The sequence below is a fragment of the Oncorhynchus mykiss genome, chromosome 12, assembly GCF_057628025.1.
Source record: "Oncorhynchus mykiss isolate SJ-2025 chromosome 12, ASM5762802v1, whole genome shotgun sequence".
NCBI lineage: Eukaryota > Metazoa > Chordata > Actinopteri > Salmoniformes > Salmonidae > Oncorhynchus > Oncorhynchus mykiss.
The window spans coordinates 27,678,052-27,683,947 of NC_143033.1; the positions used below are offsets into that span (position 1 = coordinate 27,678,052).

The window sequence follows — 5,896 nt, forward strand, 5'->3', positions numbered from 1 at the left end:
TATATTTTCCTGTATACATTTTCCTACCGCAGCAAAATATAGCTGGCAGCATGGCTGCATGGATTTGAAAGCGGCAACCTTGTCAAATTTTACGAATTTTGGCTGCGTTTACACAGGCAGGACAATTCTGATCTTATTCCACTAATTTGTCTTTTGATCAATCAGATCAGGGCTGGTGTGATTGGGCAAAAGACCAATTAGTGGAAAAATATCGGAATTGGCTGCCTGTGTAAACGCAGCCTTAATTCATCGTCTACAGTTCCCCACAAATAAGGCGACCTGGAACGCATCCACCGTTTTTTGCTCGGCGGGGACACAAAATTGCTTAACGTGCAAAATCGTTTCCTCGGGAAATGGCAAAAGACTATAAGAAAAAACTAGCTGTGAAAAAATGTATCTGGTTTAGACCAGCATCCATTTCTCGGCATAGGACAATGGAGCACATTTTAACGCCAAAGGTAAGTGACCACTAGCTTGCAACTACGCGAACATTAACTTCACTAGCCAGTATAACTTGTTCAATTTCCTAGGGGAGCATTAACTGAGTCGTCTACTCGTTCTTTGATTTAGCTAACTATTAAGTATGTTATAGCCGTTTGGGCACTGGTTTAAATTAGTAGCTTGCTAGCTGTGTCATCAGAGAAATGTATTAGAAATACATGGCTCTGGGTTTCATGAGACTAACACAGTCACTACAAGCTAGTTAACTAAATGACATCCCTGCAAATAATGTATAACTAACCCAAGGTAGACAACGACCTGTCGAGTCCAATGAGAACAAATTAGTCCTAGTGGGAAGAACCAGCAAGGACCGGGGGCAGAGCCAAGCACGAGCTAGCGAGATCCCTTGGAGTGTTCTAGCATGAATTTGCATATTCCATTAGGGAACAGCTACTCTATTACACATGCTCACTTCAGAGCAAAATGTATCTCACTTCAGAGAAATGTAATGTATCTCACTGTTCTGTGTGTGTGTGTGTGTGTGTGTGTGTGTGTGTGTGTGTGTGTGTGTGTGTGTGTGTGTGTGTGTGTGTGTGCGCGTGTGTGTGTGAAGAACAAATTCTGATTTACAATGAAGGACTGACTACATTTTATTGCTTTGGCAAAGGGTAACATCTACCAAACTTAGTCCACTCTGTTTGTAACAGATTCTAGTTTTGGGAACAGAAAAGTACAGTTTTGAGATCAAATGTTTTATTGATGAGAACATTTGCATAATGTCAGCCAGTAATCATCTTCTACCACTGCTGGCCACTGGGCTTCCTCATTACCATATTTGGTAGTAGTGAGTGGAAACATGGATGCTTCACACTTATGCATCTGGGGAAATATCTGGCTCATTGTTCTGTCTGTGATCCCTGTGTTGGAACCTCTAGGTCTCCAGGATTTCCTGTACTTGGAAATATTTCTCAGCCATTCATTCACCTGCTGATATTTGTTTTTCAGAGAACTGACTGTGAACCTCAATCTGGCCTAATATATATATATTTTTATTTGAAATGACAGGTGGAAGAAGTGAAATTGTTAGAGTGATACACTGCAAAGAAGCCAGCCACTGGCACTCTCTATCTCACAGGAACCCATCTCATCTTTGTGGAGACATCCTGTAACACTCGCAAGGAAACATGGGTATGACATTTGTTCAGATATCATGGCAAGGGGTGAGAACCAATGTATGTGCTATGAAAACACCCCTGGCCCTTTCTAAAACCATGTACCCCTTTGATGTTCACAGCTATGAAGGCACTGGATAGATGTACGCTTAGTTGGTGTGTAAGCAACCATGCCCCTTGGTAGGAGGAGTGGTGCCACACTGATTACGCCTACACTTATCCAGGTTTCTGCCAACTTTGAAGTGGTAGGGGTAAGAGACTTAAAAGCCAGGACTCAAGATTAATAGTTTTTGTTTCACTCATAACCAGGTTTTACACCATCTCATAGCTACAGTAGAGAAACTCCCTCTTACAGCCACAGGATGCCCGCTTCACATTTCCTGCAAGAATTTCCATGTGGCTCACTTTGTCATTCCCAGTGGGGGGACTGCCAGAATGTGTATCAGTCCCTGCTCAAACTCTCCCAACCAGGTACTTACAGTTCCAGATCAACTCTCCTTTAACATTACACTTTGGAGAAAACAAGATTGTGATCATTGTGAATATTCATCAAATTCTTACCTACAATAACATTGGGCTTTTTTATAAGGCAAGTGGATGATTTGTATTTTTTTCTTTACAACCCAAAACAAGACGAAGATGAGAGAAGACATGGTTGGGGCTTTGACTCAGCCATGAATTTCAAAAGAATGGGATTGCCCAACGAGTTTTGGGAAATGACAGAATTCAACAAGAACTATGAGGTAAATTGACCAATTCTCAATTAAATTCTATGCACATGTTTTCATGGCTATTGTTATAGTCATAAATGTTTTGTTCCCTCTGATGGATTGCTTAGCTTTGCAGCACATATCACTCAGAACTGGGCATTCCTAAAACTGCAAGCAAGGGCACAGTCTTGGGGAGTGCCAAATTCAGGAGCAGAGGGTGCATTCCTACTCTCTCCTACTTCCACAAGCGAAGAAATGTAAGTTCAGACTCTCCTTTATTTCATGCAAGGGTCAGCGACTCATCTCTGCTCATGCTATACTTACAGTATATGTTAATGATTACAAAGGCATTCCAAATGCACTTCATGGTGACGCTGTTCTGGTTTTCCTCTCACATACCAGGCTGCCATTTGCCGTTGTAGCCAGCCCCTGTCTGGGTTAACTGTTTGATGTGTAGAAGATGAGGCGATGCTACAGGCAATCAGCTGGGCTAATCCCAAAAGCACCTTCATGTATGGTGGATACCAGACCTAAGGTAAGAACCACATTTTAAGATAAATGTATTGCTAATTTCCCCTCTGTTGTATTTTGCTCAACCCTAACCCAAACTGTCCTGCCTTTCTTTTATTTCAAGTTTAATGCCATGGCCAATAGAGCAGCAGGGAAGGAATACGAGAAAGAGGACAACTAGTCAAACATCCGCTTTCAGTTTGTGGGCATCGAGAATATCCATGTCATGAGAAACAGCCTGCAGAAGCTTCTAGAAGGTTACTATCATTGGTCTCACATAAAAAGGGGTGAACCATAATCTTTGGGTGTAGTGGTTTTTATTTATTAATCATATACTTGTGTGTAAAACTCAAGTCATTTTGCAGCATGAAAAGACGAGGCAAAGTTCATGCTTAACAAAGCCTCCAGTTTATAAGGTGCCTAGTTGTCTGTTTTCAGTGTGTGCTATGAAGTCTCCAACAATGAGTGACTACTTGACGGGACTGGAGAATTCTGGTTGGCTGCGTCACATCAAGGCTGTGATGGATGCTGGAGTGTTTCTAGCTAAGGTAATAGACATCCTTCCATGTAGCCATCTCCTTTGTGTTGCTATGTTTGAATTAAACATTCTTATTAGGTATCTATAACCTGTGAAAAAATGTATTAAAACCCCCAAATGATCATGTTTGCATCTACTTTTTACTCTAGCATGTGGTTCTGAGCTATCCCTAGTCTCTACTAAGGCTGTGGCTGAGGAGAAGGCTAGCGTGCTTGTGCACTGCTCAGATGGCTGGGATCGCACAGCCCAGGTGTGCTCTCTGGCCAGAATCCTCTTGGACCTCTTCTATCAGACCATCAAGGGACTCATGATGAGAACAGTCTGGTTTACTAACAGTATCTTGACAATATGAGTATTTGTGTGCTGGACTGCACAGTTATTATCTACTAAATCTAGGAATTATATTTGGGGAAATATCTTATTCTATGTTTAGTTGCCTGTCTGCACTATTCATATAGCTTCACGGTTCGTTTAGTTATTTTGTTAGTTTGTTCAGTGTTTATTCTATTATTCTATGTTTATTCTATTTAATAAAGAAGAATGTACACATACCACGCTGCACCTTGGTGACAGAAGAACCCACCATAAAAGGACCAAGCAGCGTGTTCAGGAGGAGCAGACATCATGGACATGGGACGAGATTTTGGACGGTAAAGGATCCTGGACGTGGGAGGAAATATTGGCAGGAAAGGATCGCCTGCCATGGAAGCAGGGGGAGATGTCGCCGTTCCTCCTGCGCTGATATGAGGGGACACGGTTAGCACGGAAGCACGAGAGGCAGCCCGAATAAAACATTTTTTTTGGGGGGCACATGTGGAGATTGGCTGAGTCAGGTTGGAGACCTGAGCCAACTCTTCGTGCTTACCGCGGGGAGCATGTGACTGGTCAGACACCATGTTATGCAGTGATGCACACGGTGTCTCCAGTTCGCATTCATAGCCCGGTGCGCTCTATTCCAACTCCTCGCATTTGCCGGGCTAGAATGGGCATCCAGCCAGGACGGATGGTGCCGGCTCAGCGCTCCTGGTCTCCAGTACACCTCATTGGACCAGGATATCCTGCGCCGGCTCTGCGTACTGTGTCTCCGGTGCGTCTGCACAGCCCAGTGCATCCTGTGCTAGCGCCCCGCACTTGTCGGCTCAAGTGAGCATCCAGCCAGGACGCATTGTGCCAGCTCTACGCTCCAGATCTCCAGTGCGCCTCCACAGTCCAGTACGTCCTGTGCCTGCTTCCCGTACTCGCCCTGAGGTGCGTGTCACCAGCCCGGTGCCACCTGTACCGGTCCCACGCACCAGGCCTCTAGTGCGCTTCCAGAGTCCAGTAAGTCCTGTGCCTCCTCCCCGCACTCGCCCTGAGATGCGTGTCTTCAGCCCGGTACCACCAGTACTGGCACCACGCATCAGGTCTCCAGTGCGCCTCCATAGTCCGGAGCTTCTGGCGACGGTCCCCAGTCCGGAACTCCCGGCGACGGTCCCCAGTCCGGAACTCCCGGCGACGGTCCCCATTCCGGAGCTCCCGGCGACGGTCCGCAGTCCGGGGCCTCCGGCGACGGTCCACAGTCCGGGGTCTACGGCGACGGTCCGCAGTCCGGGGTCTACGGAGACGGTTCCCAGTCCGAGGCCTCCGGCGATGCAGCGATGATCCGTAGTCCAGAGCCTCCGGCGATGATCCATGGTCCGGTTCTACAAAGGCGGAGGGATCAGCGTAAAGAGGGGCAGGGGCGGCGTCCAGAACCAGAGCCGCCACTGAGGGTAGATGCCCACCAAGACCCTCCCCTATAGGTTCAGGTTTGCGGCCGGGAGTCCGCACCTTTGGGGGGGGGGGGGGGGGGGGGGGGATACTGTCACGCTCTGGCCTGAGATATCTCTGTTTTCTTTACTTTTTGGTTAGGTCAGGGTGTGACTAGGGTGGGTACGCTAGTTTTTGTATTGTCTAGGGGTTTTGTATTGTCTAGGTGATTTGTATGTTTATGGTGGCCTGATATGGTTCCCAATCAGAGGCAGCTGTTTATCGTTGTCTCTGATTGGGGATCATATTTAGGTAGCCATTTCTCTTTGGTGTTTGTGGGATCTTATTCTATGTTTAGTTGCCTGTCTGCACTATTCATATAGCTTCACGGTTCGTTTTGTTAGTTTGTTAGTTTGTTCAATGTGTATTCATAATAATAAAGAAGAATGTATGCATACCACTCTGCACCTTGGTCTCCTTTGTTTTACAAACATGACAGGTTCACTGTTAGCTTATAACTTTTTTGATGAATTTAAGCAAAATTCCCACATTTCCCGGGCTTAGCTTCCCATGGAACATTTCCGGAAAAGTTACAGCCCGTTGCAACCCTAGTTATTGCCCTAATGCTCTATTATCATTACTCTATTTTATTCTATTCTATTCTTACTCTATTTTACTCTATTCTTTATTCTACTATGAGAGGGTCCCTGGTTCGCGCCCGGGTATTGGAGAGGGGACGGTCTAAAGTTATACTGTTACATGAGCAAGTGAGGTGAGATAAGGGAGGTAAAGGCAAA

The 5,896-nt window shown here is 45.8% G+C and overlaps 1 pseudogene across 1 annotated transcript; it reads left to right on the plus strand.

Moving 5' to 3' along the window:
- The first annotated feature begins 281 nt into the window (after positions 1 to 281).
- Positions 282 to 5,559, plus strand: LOC110537297 (phosphatidylinositol-3,5-bisphosphate 3-phosphatase MTMR8-like; annotated as a pseudogene). The gene is made up of 9 exons (XR_016484968.1): positions 282 to 458; positions 1,507 to 1,629; positions 1,923 to 2,084; positions 2,247 to 2,356; positions 2,452 to 2,580; positions 2,726 to 2,858; positions 2,958 to 3,090; positions 3,272 to 3,381; positions 3,521 to 5,559. The product of XR_016484968.1 is annotated as a phosphatidylinositol-3,5-bisphosphate 3-phosphatase MTMR8-like (transcript).
- Positions 5,560 to 5,896: the final 337 nt, after the last annotated feature.